This window comes from Mustela nivalis, assembly GCF_964662115.1.
Source record: "Mustela nivalis genome assembly, chromosome: 2".
Lineage (NCBI taxonomy): Eukaryota > Metazoa > Chordata > Mammalia > Carnivora > Mustelidae > Mustela > Mustela nivalis.
This window is the reverse complement of record NC_139021.1, coordinates 28,722,983-28,744,510: the sequence shown is the minus strand read 5'-3', so window position 1 is coordinate 28,744,510 and position 21,528 is coordinate 28,722,983.

Here is a 21,528-nt window from a genome sequence, read left to right as displayed (position 1 = left end):
AGAGGGTGATGGGGTTATGGACATTGGGGAGGGTATGTGCTTTGGTGAGTGCTGTGAAGTGTGTAAACCTGGCGATTCACAGACCTGTATCCCTAGGCTAATAATACATTATATGTTTATTAAAAATTTTTTTTTAATTTAAAAAAAGAAAAGAAAAAAATGAATATTGTTATATCTTATAATGGGAATGATAGAGCCAAATAGAGTGACACTTAGAAAATCCAGAGGGATTCAGATTCAGCATCAAAACTGCTACTTCCATGAAGCAAGCACTGAGAAGGAAGTTGAGGTAAAGGCCATCTATCTACAGAATCAGAGAGGGAACCCGGCCCATTAAGAAAAATGGCTCCCACATAATTCAACTTAGGACAAGTGGGGAGTGAGCATCTACAAGGCAACCCCACTGTCACTGGCGGCTTATGAAATGCACTATGTATACTAGACGGGCAGCTATTTGAATACTTAAGTTGCTAAAAGGTGACAGATTCTTTCTTTAAGAGTTTGAAGGGTTACTCTTGGTACCTCTTCTTACCGTTCTCGTTTTAAGTTCACATTCTAGAAGGTCTTAACGAAACTCCCTGCACCCTCATTCTCCATTCTCACCCCCCACCCCCCTGTGAGAGGGCAGAAAACACAATCGCAAACCACCCGGACCACAGAAAGGCAACTTGTACATTTGTCGGTGCCACTCCTAGGAGGACAAAGCAGGATATCGCATTCTGTAGTCTCCTATTGTTGAAAGGACACAGAGCAAATAAAAAAGTCTTCTTCCTTATCAGATTTCAGAAAAAGATATCAAACGCAAATATACTGAAATAATGGAAAGGCAGCAAAAAGGGGGATCTTCTCTGCTAAGAATTTGACATTAACTCCCAGTGCCCCAAGGCAAGAGTGCAATGTTTCTGTTTCCAAGCGAATTGAAATCTGGGGTCCTGAGTAGGTGTTTGTGCTGTCTAAAATAGAAGCAAATGTATTCTGAATTTTCCTGGGTGTCACCACCAGTCCATGAACACAAATGAAGTCACATTAGTCCTGAATGTCACTGGCTGGTCAACCTGCCGAGCTAACCAGAGGGCCTCAGCATCCTGTTCCGTTGTTACGTGTGGATGTGGCGGGGAAGGGGATCCCTTTGCTGAGATTCTGTGTCAGCTCGTTCTTCGACCTCAGGCTCCTCAATGACCCAAACCACCAATGCTTACCATCCCCCAGCTGCCATGCTGCCTTCTCTCACCATGATAACTCGGTTTTGCCCACAGAACCATCTCTTTGGACTGCAAAATGGACAGAGCCTTTGAGTTGCCAGAAAAAAAAAAGCATTTCTTTTCCTGCTACACAGAAAATGCCCTTCGCCCCTCCTTCATATCATCTTTTTTTTTTTAAGATTTTATTTATTTTATTTGACAGAGAGAGAGAGATCACAAGTAGGCAGAGACAGAGGGGGAAGCAGGCTCCCTGCTGAGCAGAGAGGCGGATGTGGGGCTCAATTCCACCCTGAGATCATGACCTGAGCCGAAAGCAGTGGCTTAATCCACTGAGCCACCCAGGCGCCCCTCATATCATCTTTTGTAGTCAACCAGGTCTGTATACCACTGCTTATGTCCTGCGCGTAACAATATGTCCTATGAAAACAGGCTCCAGCTTCCACCTGCAAAAGTTCTCTTGCTCGAAGGTCAAATCCAGCCCAGGTGCAGGGCTGCTCTTTGCCTTCCTCCAGGCTCTGCTTGATTCAGAGACTTTTCACAAGACTTCTGCCTCTGGTTTTTTTCTCCTTTAATACAAATCAACTCATGAATGTAAATGATGAAGGTCCGTGGCCCAGTGGAGCAGCAGACTGAATCCCAGTGTAGATTCAGTGAAAATTTCAGCTGTATTGAAAACAGATTAGGTGTGAGGAAGGAGGTAGGTGTTGCTGGTTTACTTCTTTGGGGGACTTGAAAGAACAAATATTAAAGGAAAGAAAAATTCAAGGGATCCTTAGCTTGCTGCAAATCTGAGTTCAGTCCTCCCCAAACAAGGTTGGTTGGTTTGTTTTTCTTTTTTTTTATATTTTTTATATTTATATTTTCTTTCTTTTTTTTATATTTAAGATGTATTTATTTATTTATTTATTTGACACACAGAGAGAGAAATCACAAGTTGGCAGAGAGGCAGGCAGAGAGAAGGAAGCAGGCTCCCTGCCGAGCAGAGAGGCCCAATGGGGCACTCAATCCCAGGATCCTGAGATCATGACCTGAGCCGAAGTCAGAGGCTTAACCCACTGAGCCACCCAGGTGCCCTGTTTTTCTTTTCAAATAAGAACTTTTGATATCAACTTTAGACATGATCATTCTTGGCCTCAGACTGTCTGAATCAGCAGGCCCCCCAAGCATTCAGGGGACATGAATGTGGAAGGCCAAAATGAGACCTATTTAGCTCCCATTAGCTAAATGAACAGAAAGAAAACAGAACTGCAAACTGCTTAGTTTAACCAAAACTGACAACTGATAAAAATGGAATTTTGAAAGCAAACAGGATAATGTAGCAGTTAAGATGCTAAAAGCAAACGTATTCAGTGGTATTTATTCCACTTTCTAGCCGTTCCTCTGAAATCCTATAGACCAGATCGAGATAACAGCATTCGAACCAACAAACCTAGACCTGCTGATTTTATTCAGTGCATTTGGAGAGAGGTCCCAGAATCTACTACACTCCACTTTCTCCACCAGCTGTAACCGTTCAGGGAGGGCTTCAGAAAATTCAATTTTATGGTGAAAGGCTGCAGCATTTCTCTCTCCGTGTGCTAGAGTCTCAAACTATTCGTTCCCTCCATTCATGGTGGTCTCAGGAGAGAAGGAGGTCTACATCTTCAGTTGCTGGTAAATACAAAACAGAATTTCTGTTAGCAAACGAAGGATGGAAATCACAGTCTTGATTTTGGTTTGTACATGCAAATCAGCAAGCGGCAGCTCAGCCAGGCCCCCTGAACCCAGCAGGACCAGAGTCCAATAAGCATCCCTTAAATGGAATCCTGGAAGTCCTTTCTCTTCTTGCATAGTCCCTCTCCTGGAGCACGTTGCCCAGCAATTAAAGGTGTTGAATTCATGCAGAGTGCCTGTTACCCAGATGAAACCACACACAGAAAATTGGGAGACACACGGCAGCATCAAGTACGGTAATTAAGGAAATTGTCTTTATGCTTTCCTATGAATATGAATGACGGCATAAATGGCAGAGAAATGCAGCCTCTTCATTAGGAAGAGAGCCTGAGGCAGGCAAGGCACCCTGTCTCCAGGAGATCCAGGAAGGCTTAGGAGGGAGAGATAGAGACAGAAGCCAGGGTCTTTCAGTAAAATGTAGGAGCCCAGCTACTTGCAAATAGAAAAATAAAAATGGACAAAACTTGAAGCCTGGGTGCAGTGGCTGATCCATCAGCCTAGGTCAGAAAGAGGACGGAAAGCACCTTGGCAGAATGTCAATGTCTGAAAGTCTCCTGGGGAAAGTGCCAGATTGTGCCCCAGAAGGGGGTTTTCGCCTACCTCGCCTCAGCACTGCTCGTCTTTCCCATAATTCCTGCCCGACCAGGAACACTTTTGAACCCTCCTATGTTCACCGTGTTGTGCATCCCCTGACAGCAAGGCGGCACAAGCCGTCGGTTCTAAAGAGAGCTGAGGACGAGTGCAGGGAGGTGCTGGCCTGGGCTCAGAGAAGCACCCGGTGCCTGGCTGGGAATAAAGAGAAAGGGCTTGGTCCAGGGTGATGGGAGAAAAACTCTCTAAAGCCTTGATATGTAAGGGAGTCATTTTAGATTTCAAAGTACATAAACTCTGTTTAAACCCTAAATTTCATTTATGGCCCCCCCAACCATGCATTGTACACCTGCTGTATGCATGCGTAGCTTCAAGGAAAACCATCTCGTCCATCAGAGCTCCTCTTCCCTGCCTTCCCTGACGGTAAAACTGATGACTCCTGCCTAATGTTCTTCTATCATCTTTTGAGCTTTCACAAGACGTAAAAATGTTTGTAACTATAGAAGCTGTTCATTCTCCAGGGTACTCTGTTGTTTGTGAAACTGAGTTTCCTGGGCAGCTGGGCTAGCTTGGGCTCAAAGAAAATTCTTTCTTTGTTTTAGAGATTTAGAAGATTTGCTCATTTGCGTCAAGAAGGGCCACCTTGAGGAAAGCAACCAAGAGACACTGAAGACTGAGGATGTAGATCTGGGGGACAAATGGGGTCCATCATGGCAGGAGTAAAGAAATAGTCAAGAATGAAGAAATAGGGCCCATTGCTTGGATAGTATTTGCCCTGAAAAGGACAACTATGCAGTTCTAGCTTAGTCTCCCTTGTAGACTTAGCCACATGGTCTAAAGCAGTCCCAGATTCATTTCGCAATGATCTTGGATTGCCCTGATTTCACTCTGCCAGTTTGAAAAGGCTTTTTAAAATCTTACAGAAATGGGATGCCTAGGAGGCTTACTCCGTTGAGCATCCGGGTCTTGACCTCAGCTCAGGCCTTGACCTCAGGTTCATGAGTTTGAGGCCCATGAGTTCAGGTCCCCACCCTGCGCTGGGCATGGAGCCCACTTAAAAAAAAAAAAAAAAAAAGTGTTACAGGAACATTTAAACTCGTGCATCTGATGTTCATTGCAAACAAATATTTAAACAGCCAAAAATTAGAAACAATATAAAAACTCAACTTCAGAAGATTAAGTAAATTATGGTATTCTTATAAACGGAATTTCATGGGACCATTAACAAGATACTGCATTTGTGTAATGATCTGATTTTCCATGTCTATTTATGTTAATTTGAATGTTATTTTTATGTAAGTGTTTAAAATCCTTTACCCAGGGAAGAATTACTTGGATAGCCCCTTTGGTTTTTTTGTTTTGTTTGTTTATTTTTTTCCAGTGTGGGAAAGTGAGCCCTCTTAGATTCGTGTTCCTGGATGAGGTCATGATCTCAGAAGATACCTAGGAATCTGCAGGGCCCTGGGAGACAGGGGGTCACAGCCCCAGCACTCCCCGCCCCCGCACCCCCAAAGACAAGAACTCAGGGAGGCCTGATGGAGCTTTCTGGGTTTGTGCTGACCAAGTTTCACTGGCCAGAACTAACAAGGGGGCACCGGAAATAAACTGACCTGAATGAAAAGGTTCGTGATTCCAGGCTTTGGGCTGAGCTTTAACACCAGAGCCTAAGAGTTTGGGCAGTAGAGCTGATGCGGATACCTCCTGCGTCTGGTTCTGGACTTCATGCGTCTGGTTCTCGGGCGCCAGGCCCTGGAGCGCAGCGGCTGCGCTCTGGGAAACAGTGACCGTGCCAAGAACACAGCCAACTTGGGAATCCAAGCATGGAATGTGGGTGAAGCGGAGAGAAGATAACGCAGCTCGTCTGCTCTCTCGATTCAAACCTGGTCAGCTGGGGCACAAGCACCCCTGTCTCCCCACCCCCCACCCCGAAGGAGTTCTGCGGGACTCCACACCCACCGCGCTTCGCGACTGCTTGAATCCCACCGAGTAAGAAGCACCCAGGACAGTGCCCAGCCTCAGTGAGTACTCGACAAACAGCCGGCGCTGTCTGGTGGGAGCTCATCGCAAATGTATGCGCAGCTCCTTTTCTTATGATTAATCAGGGTAGATTTGTACCCGCATTTCCGAATAAGGCATGCTTTTTCTTGCTCCAAGTCACCTTCCCTGGAAAATTTGTCCTTCCTGTGCATTATTTATCATTTATATCTACTTGTAATGTGGTGAGATAACAATTACGCAAGTCACCGAATGAGTCAGGTTAACTTCAAGCTTTGTTTGAGTCTAACATGAAATGTGCGGTTCTCAGTCTTCATAATAAGATGTTTCTATAGTATATCCGTTGGTATATTTCAAGGGCAGTAACAGAAGCCGTGACTCACCCAGGCTTAAACAATAAGGAACTTTATTATTCAGATAGCAGGAAGTAAAGTAGTTAACTGCAGAGTGATGTGATTCAGTGGCTGAAGCTATCGCATCAGGCACCCAGAATTTTCTACCTTTCTGCTCTGCTGTCTGGAGTGTCGGCTCTATCCTAAGCATGCTTCTTGCTTTGGTCCGCAGATGTCTGTGGCAGCAACTATAGCAACATGGTGTCTTGTTGACATCTAGAAAGAGAGAGTGAGAGAGAGGAATCACTGCCCAAAGATGGAATGTATCTTTTTGCTGTGGTATGAGCCCAAAATGTCAGAAGCCCACTCCTGCCTCAGAAACCGCTGTGGAAGGAATGCCAGGTGCTGGTTGCTTTAGGTTAATTATCCACCTTGGCTCCCCTGGGGGCTGTGGCAGTTTCCTCTTAATGAGCTGCAAGGGGCAGAAATGGATACTTGAACAAAATCAGGATTTCGGTAGGAAAGAGGAAAGGGCATTGAATGTCAGGTAGCTAGCCAGCAGTCCCTGGCTTAGTAGCTGTAGGGGATGATTATTTTTGTGAGGAAATGGGTGTAGGAAAAAGAGGAGCTATGGTCTCCTGGGAGTAGCTGATGTAGAAAATTGCAGGCACACCTCTCTATTTTGAGCAACTTGAGAGAGCAACTTTCTGAAAGTCTAAAAGTATTTCCATCTTCAGTATGTGAGTAGTATGAAAACGAAAAACGGTTATGGTCATTTTCCTTCGTTGATGCCCGTAGTGTTGTGTTAGAAGTCATCGTCTTGCTAAATTCAAAATACCCCATTATATTTACACAAGATTTCCCTCCTCAATCCCTTCCTTCGTAAGGGATGAACTGCTTACGGTGAGCTTTTTACATCACCTCCAGGAGATCGATGGCTGGTGACTTCACTCTGTCAGTCATTCAGACACAGCTAGATATGCCTGAACGCCTGTGGGTACTCAGCCTGGGTTTCCATCCGGTACCCCTAGCACTCTCCAGCATTAAAAACAGAATTAAACCCGAATGCTCAAATAGCCTACGTATATTCCAATCTGACCTGTACTCTGTGGAAATTGAATAAATGATTGTTCAAGTTAAAACTTTTTCACCTATCAAAAGAATTAACGTGATCTGATTAAAGCTTAGTCTGTTGGACTCCAAAAACCAATTTTTAAAAAAATCAGACTTTGTGCTCTGAGGCAGTTATTTGAGTTTATAAATCCTTCAGCTATTAACTGACTTTAAGAATTAGCTTCTGAGAGTTTGCTTAAATTATACCTTCTCCAATGCATAAACCCATAGCAACTGGAGTCAGTGAATGTATAAATTATGAAAGCTCTTATGAAGTAATTAATATATTAAGTATCTACTGTGTATGAGGCATAGTGCAAGGTCACCCTTATCCTCAACTGTGAATTGACATAGGTATAGCTATAATGAACTATGCTTTTTTCCCTATGGATATGCAAAGTGCTCTGGGATCACACGGACTAAGAGGGAAATTCAGGATAGTCCTTACCAAGAAGACAACATTTAAGAAAGGTCTTTAAGTAAAATCTCAGGGCACCTGTATGGATAAATCAGTTAAGCATCTGGCTCTTGATTTCAACTTGGGTCATGATCTCAGTCTTGTAAGATTGAGCCCCCTGTAGGACTTGGCATCCAGTAGGACTCTGCAATGCAGGAAGAGCCTGCTTAAGATTCTCTTCCCCTCTCCCATTGTCCCTCCCCTCCTCCCTCTCTTAAAAAAAAAAAAAAAATAGGTAAAATCTTGAGATAGAGAAAAGAGCTGAAAAATGCATTTTGAGAAAAAAGGAATTTTATGGGCAAAAGCACAAAATGTGAATAAGCATCAGAATGTCAAAGAATGTTAATGTGCAGGAAAATGGTTAAGATGATTTCAGGAAAGGAATAGATGGGTTGTAAAAGTATCAATAAATAACAAGACTGAGATTCTAGAGACACAGGTTTTAATCTTTGTTCTGCCACTTTATAGTGTAGGTCTCTTTCTTCATCTGTAGATTACTGATGTTAATCTCCCTTAAATGCTTCATGAGACAATCCCTGACCTTACTGTGGCAGGTACAGGTGCTATCCTAGACACACTCCATTTCTACCAGCCCCAGTCTTCCCTCCATCTCCTCTGAGGGGGATTTGAACACTGGCCTCTTGTTACCCTGTTACTAGTACCCATACACAGCAGATAGAGGGCAGAATTATTTTTGGACCAGTTAGCTCCTGGGAATAAAATAGGTAAAGGTAATGCTTGATTCAATCCTAGACTGTTGTAGAAAATAGCTGTGAAGGAAACGTTGAAGTCAACTGAAAAATTGAGTACAGACTTTGGATTCCATCATTGTATCAGTGGTAACTTCTCCGATTTTGACCAATGCACTGTGGTTATTTAAGATGACATCTCTGTTGTTATAAATAGTCCGATGAATTACTTAGAGGCAAAGCAGTATGATGTCTCCAATTTACTCTCAAATGAGTTAGAAAAAAATGATAAATAATGTAAATGTAAATGTGTATACAGGAGTTCTTTATTGCAATTTTTTATTAAAGTATAGTTGACCTACAATGATATAGTAGTTTCAGGAGTACAACATAGGGATTCAACAGTTCTACACATCATGCTATGCTTACCACCATAAGCGTAGTTACCATCTGTCATCCTACAACATTATTACAATATTATTGACCATCTTCCCTATGCTGTAGTGTTCATCCCTATAACTTGACTTTTTAACTGGAAGGTTATACCTCTTAATCCTCTTCTCCTGTTTGCCCATCTGCCTAACATTCTCTCCTCTAGCAACCACCAGTTCTCTGTATTTATGTTTTTAATTTATTTGCTTTGTTTTTTAATTTTTTAATTCATTATTTTTTTTATTGTGTTATGTTAGTCACCATACAATATCATTAGTTTTTGATGTAGTATTCCAACATTCATTGTTTATGCACCACACCCAGTGCTCCATGTAATACGTGCCCTCCTTAATACCTACCACCAGACTCACTCTTACCCCCCACCCTCTTTCCCTCTAAAACTCTCAGTTTGTTTCCCAGAGTCCACAGTCTCTCATGGTTCATCTCCCCCTCCGATATCCCCCCCTTCATTTTCCTTTCCTTTCCTTTCCTAATGTCCTCCATGTTTTCCTTATGTTGCACAAATAAATGAAACCATATGATAATTGACTTTCTCTGCTTGACTTATTTCACTCAGCATAATCTCCTCCAGTCCCATCCATGTTGATGCAAAAGTTGGGTATTCATCCTTTATGATGGAGGCATAATACTCCATTGTATATATGGACCACATCTTCTTCATCCATTCATCTGTTGAAAGGCATTTGGCTCTTTCCACAGCTTGGCTATTGTGGACATTGCCACCATGAACATTGGGTTACATATGGCCCTTCTTTTGATTAATCTGTATTTGGGGGGGTAAATACCCAAAAGTGTAATTGCCACATCATAGGGTAGCTCTATTTTTAATTTTTTGAGGAATCTCTACACTGTTTTTCAAAGTAGCTACACCAACTTGCATTCCCACCACTTCCCCTCTTTCCACATCCCCACCAACATTTGTTGTTTCTTGTCTTGTTAATTTTGGCCATTGTAACTGGTGTAAGGTGGTATCTCAGTGTGGTTTTGATTTGAATTTCTGTGATGGCTAATGATGATGAACATTTTTCAGGTGTCTGTTAGCCATTTGTATGTCTTCATTGCAGAAGTGTCTGTTCATGCTTTCTGCCTATTTTTTTACTTGATTATCTGTTTTTTGGGTGTTGAAGTTGAGAAGTTCTATATAGATCTCGGATATCAGCTCTTTGTCTGTAGTGTCATTTGCAAATATCTTCTCCCATTTCATGGGTTGCCTCTTTATTTTGTTGACTGTTTCCTTTGCTGTACAGAAACTTTTTATCTTGATGAAGTCCCAAATAGTTCATTTTCACTTTTGTTTCCTTTGCCTTTGGAGACATGTCTTGAAAGAAGTTGCTGTGGTCGATGTTGAAGAGGTTACTGCCTATGTTCTCCTCTAGGATTTTGTTGGATTCCTGTCTCACATTGAGGTCTTTCATCCATTTTGAGTTTATCTTTGTATATGGTGTAAGAGAATGGTCGAGTTTCATTCTAATGTACATAGCTGTCCAATTTTCCCAGCACCATTCATTGAAGAGACTGTCTTTTTTCAACTGTATATTTTTTCCTGCTATGTCAAAGATTATTTGACCATAGAGTTGTAGGTCCATATCTGTGCTTTCTACTCTGTTCCACTGGTCTATGTGTCTGTTTTTGTGACAGTACCATGCTGTCTTGGTGATTACCAAGACAGCATGGTGTTTGCTTTGTTTTTTAGATAAATTTTACATAAAATATTCTTTCCTTCCTTTATTCTTCCTCCTCATCCTCCTCCTCCGAGAGAGAGAGAGAGACACAGAGGTGGGAAAGGACAGAGGGAGAGAATTTTAAGCAGGCTCCATGTCCAGCATGGAGCTTGCCATGGAGCGCAACCTCACAATCCTGAAATTATTATTTGACTTGAAATCAAGAGTCAGACACTTGATGGACAGTCACTAAGGTGTCCCTAAAATATATATTTTAGATATCTGAATATAGATAAATAATATGACTATGCATACAGGAGTTTTTGCTTGCAATTTTTATTTAAGTTTTGAATCAGAGAAGAATAAAATTTCATTTTATAAAGGACATTAAGGTACCACACCATCCGTTGAGCTATGAATTCATTTCTTCCTCCCATCATAGCATGTTGATAGTTGCCCACCCTATCACAACAAGCGCTAACCCTGCCTGCCCTGAAAAATCAATAAAATTCTTATTATTACCCAATTCCTACTATACGAATTGTTGTTCACTTAATTTGACCTTCATTATTTTCAGACCAGCATTCTTCAGAACAATTCACTCCTTCCCCCGATTCCTAGTGTTTTGATAAATGTTTTATAACCAACAAGAAGCCATATATGACTGTGTTACTTGGCAGGAGAAGCTACTCAGACTTTTCATTCATTGAAGTCCTCTAAATTTCAGGTTCATATGCAAAAGTAAAGATATTAATTCCTGCCCTCTAACTTAGGAATTTACATATTTTAATTTTTACAGCAGAACAAAAGAGGAGCAAGCATGGTATAAGCCTTCCTGTCTTCTCTGATTTGTTCCATTGCCCTAAACCATAGTGAAGTTCGAAGCCCCTTGGCTTATACTATTATCCTCTCTCCGGGAGCACTTTTCAGACATAGCAAGATGAATGCTGAACTTGTCTGTCTGCAGCACTCCATGGAATGAGGCAGATAACGGAATATTTCAGAGCAAGCTAGAGTGACAAATGATATTTCAAAAAGCTAACAAAGAATGTTTGACTTTCTTATGCATCTTATGATTTGAGTACTTGGTTTTAGAGATCACTAATGAAAAATTCACTTTATAATGACATATTTGAAGGAAGTGTGGCTCAGTTTGCTTCTGAAATCTCATAACTCCCATCTCAGAGTAAACTTTTTAAGATTAAAAGAAATCCTAGAAATATAAGGGCTTTTTTCTTCTTCTAAAATTATTTTTACTTTTTAGATTTTTTCAAAGATTATTTTTATTATTAAAAATAAGGAACACAATTTTATGGAAACAAATTTTAAAAAGCAGAATCATAGAGAGTCAAAAAAAGAGAGAGAAAGTACATTTCTTCATCTCATTTCAAGCCCTAAATGTAACCACTATTAACACTTTAATATAATTTTTAGTCTTTTCTGAGCATTCAGAGAGAGAAAGAGAATAGGCAGTTTGAGTTTGTTGTCTTAAAAAGTATTGTATTGAGTGTGTAATTTTGTAACCTGATTTTTTTCATTTAGGATCTTTCTATCTCTAAAGCCTGTTCCTGTGGGTATTCCTCCATGTTACCTTGGGAATTAAACTTACAAGTCCCTTTAGAGAAGATCCATGCATTATTCAAGTTGGAGTACACCGATCAATCACATACCCCGCCCCCCCCCCGCCCCCCATGGCTGTACCGTGATCTAATCTCATTTGTCTCTCTGCAATTTCTGGCTCCTTCCAGCACTTTACTGTCACAAAAAATGATTCGATGGGCAACATTATGGATGTTTTTACATATATTTCCCAGCAAACTTACCGGATATCTCCTTTAGAAAAAATCACTGAATCAAAGGGGAATTCTGCTATATACTGCTGAATTGACCTCCAAAAGGACTATACCTATTCACACTCCAACCAACAATACATCAGTGATCATGACACACTTTGCCCCACACCAAATACATTAGTCTTTGAAGGTTTTCTGAAACTGATGGACCAAAACCAAAATAAAACAAAACAAAACAAAAAAACACATTATTTCACACTGTAATTTCCTTATTACTAATACAGGTGAGCATTCTACCTGTCTCTATATCTCTCTTTCCCTACCCCTCCTCATTATTTTTTTTTTCTGTAAGTTGCTTTTTCATGGTCTTTGTCCACTTTTTTGGACTGAGCTTTCTCACTGTCCTATAGAAGATCTTTATATACTTTGAATATTCTTTGTTATATTTATAGCAAAAATTTTCTCCCATTTGGGCATTCTTTTCTCCCTTTTGGTCATTTGTGCTTTGTTGTATCTTTTACTGTACAAATTTAATTCTTTAGTTGCAAAACTTGTTAATCTTTTCCTTTATAATTTCTGTGCTTTCTACCTTGCTTGGGAAAGTCTTGCCCATGTCAAAGCACAAAAAATTTCACTGGTGTTTTTCATTAGTGCTATTTTAAAAAATTTTCTATTTTGAAATATCTAAAATAAGAGAGAAATAAAACTTAATTATCTTTCCAATAGAAAGTCAACTGTTGTTACACATTAATTAAAGAATTTCTTACTTCCTCAAGAATTGAAAGTGCCCATTTGTCATATTCACTATTCATACTCTTGGTAACGTGTCCTAGGTAAGGTCCTCTGGTATCAGCCCTCAGAAAATCAGACACCTCCTCTTCGTCAGTTGTCAGGGGAGAATTCATTTGGGCTGATACCCCAATATTTTATACTATATATATTTTTTTCTGATTCTGGATTCTTTTTCTAAATTAACCTATTTCTTTCTTTCTTGCCCAGTACCACTGTATCTTGATTAACTTAGCTATATGCCTTAATTTGAAATTTGAGGGTGCTAGTTTCTTCTTATTTCTCTTTTATTTAAATTCTTGTGTATGTTTCTCCTACAAATATCAAATTCCATGAAAATTTCTGCTATTCAAAACAAATCAAATTATGAATTTGTAGGGATTCCTGGGGGGCTAAGTCAGTTAAGTGTCTGCTCAGGTCATGATCACAGGGTCCTGGGATCAAGGCATGCATAGGGCTCCCTGCTCAGCAGGGAGTCTGTTTCCCCCTTTCTCACTCTCCCTCTGCTCTCTCTCTCTGTCTTTCTCAAATAAATGAATAAAAATTTTAAAAAAAAAAGATGAATTTGTGAATATTTGCCATATTGAACCTTCCCATGCAGAAATGTGGTATTTATCTATTTGTTCAAATTTCCCTTTCAGTCTCTCACTAAAGTGGTAGTTTTATTTTCCTTTTCCCGTGTACTCGAATGTTTATAGCAGCAATGTCCTTTTTTTTTTTTTTTTTTAAGAGAGAGAGAGAACATGGCAGAGAGGCAGAGGCAGAGGGAAAGGGAGAGAGGGAACCTTAAACAGGTTCCATACCCAGAACAGAGCCCAACACAGGGCTCAATCTCACAACATTGAATCACAACCTGAGCCAAAATCAAGAGTTGGTTGCTTAACCAACTGAGCCACAACAGGTGCTCCTACTATTTGTTTTTTTGTTGTTGTTTTGTTTTGTTTTTTCCTGAGAACTTTATAGATTTTTGGTGCTACAATAAATGGAATTCTTTTCCACTGACTTCTAAAATTGGTTATTCTGGATGTACAGAAAATTATACCAATTTTGCATGTTGACTTTGAATCTGGACAACTAACCTCTTCTGTTATTTGTATTTATAGTCTTATCTTCAAATAAATACATGGTTGTATCTTCTGTCTTGTGGTCTAACAGTCTTTAGATGTGTATGTGTATTTGCCTATGTGTTGTTCTTACCTGATTTTGGTATCCATGTTATATTCAAATCATGTTCCCATTTTTGTATAAGTTTTATATAAAATATAGTATATATTTTGTATAAATCCCATAGTATAAATTTTAATTTTTCTTGATTTCTTTTTCAACCCACAATTTATTTAGAAAGGATTAAATGTCTACATGATTAATTTTTTTACTATAAATTTATTCTTTAAATTTCTTTATTTTTAATGTGATTGCATTATGATCAAATAACATAATCCTTATCACATCCATTTATTGAATAATTTTTATATTTTGTGAACTAATATGTAGAGTCATGTCTTAGACTTTTCCTTATCCATATACATACAAAAAATGGCTGCATATTCTTAGCTCATGGATACAATATTTTTATATGGTTTTTTTTTTAAGATTTTATTTATTTATCAGGGGGGGGAGAGAGCGAGCACAGGCAGACAGAATGGCAGGCAGAGGCAGAGGGAGAAGCAGGCTCCCCACTGAGCAAGGAGCCCGATGTGGGACTCGATCCCAGGACGCTGGGATTATGACCTGAGCAGAAGGCAGCTGCTTAACCAACTGAGCCACCCAGGCGTCCCAATATGTTTTTAATATAATATAAATATAATATGGGTATGATATTTTCATGGATACAGTATTTTATATTTATATTTTTAACATTTATTTTTATATTCATGGATACAATATTTTTATGTTTATTATATAATATAATTATATTATTTAAATCTGCCTATCCTTTTTATACTTTATCAATTTCTGAGAAAGGTGTGTTAAATTTTTCTGCAACAGTTTTAGGTGTGTGCCTTTCTTCTTGTATTTCTAATATTTTGCCTTACATATTTTACAGCTGTGCACTCAGACTTACATAGACTTACATATCTACTAGTCTGATGTAAAATGTTTGTCCTCTAATATCTATAAGATCTCTTCCTTTCATTTAATACTCTTATCCCAGAAAAATGAATTATAGTAATTCACAGAAATGTATTTTTTGTCTATTAAGATTGCCACATTCTCTTTTATTTTGTTAATATTTTCTCAATGTATTTTTTTTCTTGTCATCTTTCTATTTGCAGTCTTTCTGTGTCCTGATTTTCTTTCCTTTGGTGGTCTCTTGGAAGGAGGAAATCATTGGATGTTGTTGTGGGGTTTTTTGGTTTATTTGTTGTTTTATTCATGTGTACTTTGATAGAATTTCCCAACCCCAAACTTGAGACAGGTGCCATAACATGTACATGGCATCTGATATGGTAGCAGCAGATATCAAAATAAGGACTGTTTTTGAAACATGAGACATGTAACTGTTGCCTGTATGTCATGGTGCTCAAGGATTTTACAACGTAACATTTGTGACCGCCATCATTTTTATGTTAAGTTGGTTCTACCAAATAAAGCATCATCATTAACATATATCTACCTTTTTTATTATTATGTATGTTCTTTAATATATTCTTTCAGGTGTATACTTTAACAGCATACATATCTTTAGTATGTATTTTTAGGATTTCAGCAGCAGAAAGGAGCTCAAGTGTGATTGATTTTTCTCCACAGCCTCATTAAATTATTACATAGGTAATATTTTTGTGAATGAGGTTGTCTAAGAAATGCGAAAAAAATCAGAGGACTTAGAAACAGTAACACAACTAAATCACTTTAGGCAGACATTTTCACAGAAAAAAAAAAAACAAGAAAATTCCTTTTAACTAGTATCTTAATAGTATAAGTTGTTCATATAAAAGTTCACTTAATTATTTATCGTTTAGGAGGTTATTTCCTTTTTTTTTAAAGAACTTAGTTTAAACCCAGGTCACATATATTCATGGGAATGTTTTTATTGAAATCCATTTCATTTTACTTGACGGCAGTTCATTTGTATATATGTTGAAGCTTCATTCTTTCCCATTCTGCAATTTGCTCTACCTTTGTGCCTTTTCTAGTGATTTAAGCCAGAGTGTTTCTAACTCCTCATGTGTAATGTCATGGACAAGCTCTAAAAACCCTAGTTAAATGGTTAGTGAAATGTTTCCAAATAGAAAAAATTAAATGAAATCTGCTTCTACAGAAGGAAAAGGAGTAAAAATTTAACTTATTAAATATTGTTTCATTCATTTAGAGATTGTTCATCTAAAATTAGGAGGGCTTTGGACTCCTGGCCTGGACCAGACACATCCCAACCATGAGAAAACATGGAAGAAGTGTTGGGCCAGGCCCCTGTAGTTCTGAGATACACGAATGTATTTTACTAGGTGAATAGTACCAGAACAAGGGCTAATAAATGGCAAAACTGGGAGGGAGCCCTGTTTGTCTCAATGTTATTTCTTGACTAGACAGCTGTAGTTCTCTGACACTTTTTTTAAAGATTTTATTTATTTAGGGGGTGCTCAGGGGCTTAAAGTAGCTCAGTGGGTTAAAGCCTCTGCTTTCAGCTCGGGTCATGATCCCAGGGTCCTGGGATCGAGCCCTGCATCAGGCTTTCTGCTCAGCAGGGACACTGCTTCCCTTCCTCTCTCTCTGCCTGCCTCTCTGCCTACTTGTGATCTCTGTCAAATAAAGAAATAAACTTTTTTTTAAAAAAAATGATTTTATTTATTTGAGAGAGAGAGAGAGAGAAAGAGAGAGCACACAAGCATGGGGCAGGAAAGGGCAGAGGGAGAGGGAGAAGCAGACTCCCCGCTGAGTGGGGAGTCCAATGTGGGACTCCATCCCAGACCCCTGAGATCAGGATCTGAGCAGAAGGCAGATGCTTAACCTACTGAGCCACCGAGGCACCCCATTTTCTACATTTCTATATGTGCATATGTATATATTCATATATAATATTTAGCAGTCTGGAATGACCAAACGAAGGAGAGGAGAAGGGAGGAGGCAGGGAGGGTGGTGGGAATGAGAGGAGGAATACAATTTAGAAGTAGGAGTTTGGATTATTTAGACATCAAGTTGGAATCAAAATCTTAAAGTCATAAAGCAACACGGAGGTTGTAGAATGATCATAGAAGGGAGCAAATGAAAGCAACTTCTTAAAATTATATTATACTGCTTAGGGCTGTTACATAATCCTGTAGCTCCAAACACTCCTTTCAAAAGGCATGCTTTAGGAGGGCAGAGTGGTAAAGCAAAGGAGCCCAGTTTTAGAATCAGGCCTGGGTTTAAACACTGGACCTGGCTCTGACTTTCAGTAAGCAAAACTCTGCATCTCAGGGCTTCCCTCTGTATGCTAGCCATGATAAAAAGGCAAACTAAGTCTGGTGGTTTTGAGATTTAAATGAAATATTGTATAAAAAGTTCCTGAATCATAGAAGTCAGCCAATAAATTACAGGCATATGTGTGCTTAATTATTTAATTATTTGCATGCAAAATCAAATTCCAAACAAAAGGTTAATAAACTTTTTTCTTCTAAGCTGATCATCAAGTACACGCGATCCCTTCTGAACATCATTTATCAGAAAACGAAATGTGACAGTGACTGCCCATAGGGTCCAAGGAGCAGGGCAAGATGCATTTCCATCCTTAACAATTCTTGTCCCTGTCCCGCCTTCCCAGGAGACCATGTTCGAGTTGGCTGGAGTTTGTGAAGCTACGAGAGAATACATTTAGAACTACTCTGTAATAAGCACATCAAATACTCACAAATTCTTTACAACAAATCTATGAGGTAGATACTATGTTTCCCACGTTACATAGGCGGCAACTCCATTCAATTAAAGGGAAGTAATCCCAAATTCCCGCATCTTATCAGTGGCAGAGATGAGAATTCACATTAGACCTGACTGCAAAGTCTACTATCTTTTCATCACTTTAGAATGCCACTGAGAGTCTATTTTGGACAGGTGGTCTTCTAATTTTCAGTGTAACCACCATTCGGAAAAACAAAGGCACGTGCATGCTGAGTTAAGAGAACAGAATTTTGGGTGACCCTGACATTTGGAATTTCATTCTGATTGTTTCTCTTGGGAATCTGAAAGATCAGAGCTCATGAAAGGACAAAAACAGTAAAATTGGCATGCTGCAACAGAACATCGGTAACCGTGAGAGCCCAATCTAATTCTCTTTATTTTTGTCTCAGAAACTATTTGTGAAACTGCCTGTGACAAAAGTTCAAATTCTGTCTTCTAGTGAATGTTTTTGCTCCCAAAAGTCCATTTCTAGATGCAACAGATGTTCCTTCTAAATGACTCATTTCTCGAATCTTAGAAATCCTTTTGGGAAGTCGAAAAAAGATTCCTACTTTGCTCTCTCCCCTGCTGAGCTTCAGAAAATTCCATACACGTTTGCTGTGGAGAGTTGTGGAGTTTTTTCTAGTTTTCTTAGTAGGCTGAAAGGTCTGAATGGTGCGTTGCATTCTGCCATCATCCGTGCATGATACATTCCCTGGTCATTCGTAAACACTCATCTTCTGTAGCTCTGTCCAAAAATATCCACTTGATGCCCCCAGCCCAAACAATTTTTAATCTCTGACTTACATTAAAATAGCTAAAACTCACACCATAAAGTACCCAATATCGAAAACTTAAAGACGATCTCCATTAGAAATATCTCCATAGAAGTTCTCTGGTTCTCTTTCCACAATGAATAGTCTTTGATGTATTTTGATATCTTTGTATTTTGTCGGCTAGGAATATTGTAGATATGCAAAGTTTAGACTAGAATAAGGCCATAGGTTTAAAGAGAAACATATTTCATAGATGCAAATGAGATACAATCTACAAGGACTGATACGTGATTTGTTGTACGAGATGAGGAATAGGAAGAAGTCAAGACTGACTCCAGCATTATGATTGGGCTAGAGAGTGGGAGAGGGTTCAGTTTTGCACATTCATTCAACAAATATATGTTGACTACGGGCTCTATCCCTTCACTAACTTGGGTGCTGAAGAGAAATTGGTGAATAAGACCATAGTGTCCCAACCCTGCTGTGACTTACAATCTATTAACATGCTGAGGCATTTAAGTGGAAATGTCAGACAGCTGCCCTTAGTGTTCCAGAGAGAAATCTCTGCTAAGAGGTGCCATCTGAAAGGTCCCTCCACACATGTTCTGAAACTTTACTTGAGACCGATGTAGATTTAATCATCACTAATCTAGACTCTGGAAAATCAGCCACAGGCAACACAAAGCCTCTGCTGTAATATAGGTTGCATCCCAGTGGGAGAAAACAGACAATAAACCAAGGACTTTATGATGTGTCAAGAGGATAGAAATGCTGTGAAAAAATAGAAAGCAGGGTAAAGAGAGAGTGAGTAGGAGAAATAAGTAGAAATGGTGTTTTAAATAGACAGCTCAGCTTGTCTCTCCCGTAAGGGGAGGGAGGACGTGACAACCTCTGGGGGAAGAGCCTGGCAGACCCAGGAAATGGCAATTAAAACTGAGGTGTGGGGTGTGTCCCAGAGACCACCCAGGGACCAAAGCATGTGGAGTTCAGTAAGCAGCAAGAGACAGAGACACAGTATCCAAGGGGTGCGGACCCCATAGAGCTTTGCCAGCCGTGATAAGGACTTAGATTTTCTTCTTAGTGAGTTAAAAGACCACTGGAGATTTTTAGAAGAGGGGTGACATGATCTGACTTATGTAAGTAAGGATTGCTGGCCACTGGGTGAGGAAGAGATCTCACACAGGGTTAACCTAGATAATTTCTATTGCAGCTCACTCTAAGTGGTTATTAAATAATTAAAGGCTTTCCATGTCTGCCCTTTTCTCTTCCTGCCCTCTTTAATTGATTCCTTTATACAGTTGGCGTAGGAGAATTGCCTGTGTAGTTTAGGGAGCTGTTTCGTTTCAGAATCTAACAGGGGCCAGAAGGCACACCTAGAGGATACAAGCGGGTTCTAGAGGGGTATGAGTTTTGGGGGATTAGAGAGTAAAGGAGACACTGGCAATTCTTCTACTGTGGTGCAGGCAGCTCTGTAAAGGTAGAGATTCAAGGCAAATGTCTCTTCCGGAAACAAGTATTCATTTCTGTGGGGACAATACCGGGTCCCTCAGGAACCTGAAGGCACCAGTGAGTAGGGGATGGGTTGCATTGCAGAGACAGTAATGAAGAAAAACTCCCCCTATTCTGCTGGGAATGAAGGAAGGCTAAGATGGCTGCCTTTTAGGGGAACTCAGATCTGACAAGGTGTGCAAGGAAAACTACAAAGAGCTGAGCTGAGTGGGGAAAGCCTCAAAGTGAGAAACAACTGAGGAAAAGAAGCCACGCTGTGTTTTGCACTGAATTTGCTTATGCCCAGGGAGCTAGGAGCCTTGAAGTTGTTCTTAGCATGAGAAAGTTCTCCTGACAAATAATTTCCTTGTGCCTATATTGTTGAAGGTATATTTGTGTGTGCTTTCTAACCCAAGCATCAACATTATTGTTTGCTTATACAGCTCAACCAGAATCAAATAGGGCTTTAGAAAAACAACAACAACAAAAAAACCTGCTTTTGCATTTTCTCAAACCCCAAAGCAGGTAGCCCTTGAGAGTTCTAGAAAAATCCCTCTCATTTCTAGCCGGGCCTCTGTATTCTCAACTCTGCTACATGTTAGAATCACCTGGGGAAATTTTTTATTATTATTACTTGATGCCCCATCACAAGAAAGAGAAGATAAGCCACAGACTGAGAGAAAATATTTGCAAAAGACATATCTGATAAAATATTGTTATCTAAAATATACAAAGAACTTACAACTCAACAATAAAAGATAAAAAATAACAGTCTGGTTAAAAGATAGGCAGGAGACTTGAATGGACATCTCACCAGGAAAAGATACGCAAAGGGAAAATAAGTATATGAAAAAATGCTCCACATATGTCACCAGGGAAATGAAAATGAAAACAATAATGAGATACCATACCACAATTATTAGAATGGACAAAATCTAGAAAAGTGACAATGCCAAACGTTGGTGTGGAGAACCAGGAGCCCTCATTTATTGCTGGTAGGAACGTGAAATGGTACGGCTACTTTGAAAGATAGTCTGGCAGGTTCTTCCAAAACTAAACATACTCTATTATTGAACACTACATCTGAAACTAATGTACTATGTGTTCGCTAATTGAATTTAAATTAGAAAAAAAAACTAAACATACTCTTACCGTATGATCTAGCTAGCAGTTGTGCTCCTTGGTATTTACCCAACTGAGTTGAAAACTCACATCTACACAAAAACCTGTACATAGATATTTATAGTGGTTTTATTTGTAATTGTCAAAATTTGGAAGTAATCAAAATGCCCTTCAATAGATGAATGGATAAACTGTGGCACTTCCAGACAATGGCATATCATTTAGTGTTAAAAGGAAAAGAGCTATCGAGCCAAGAAAAGACACAAAAGGAAAATTAAATATGAATTACTAAACGAGAAAAGCCAATCTGATAAGAACACACACTATGTGAGTCTTAACAATAGGACATTTGGAAAAGGCAAACCTATGGAGATAGTAGAAAGATTAGTGATTGCTGGGAGCAAATAGGGAGAGAGGTATGAACAGTCAGAGCCCACAAAACCTTTAGGGCAGTGAAAATGTATGAACCTATATTGTTGGAGACACGTCCTTGTACATCT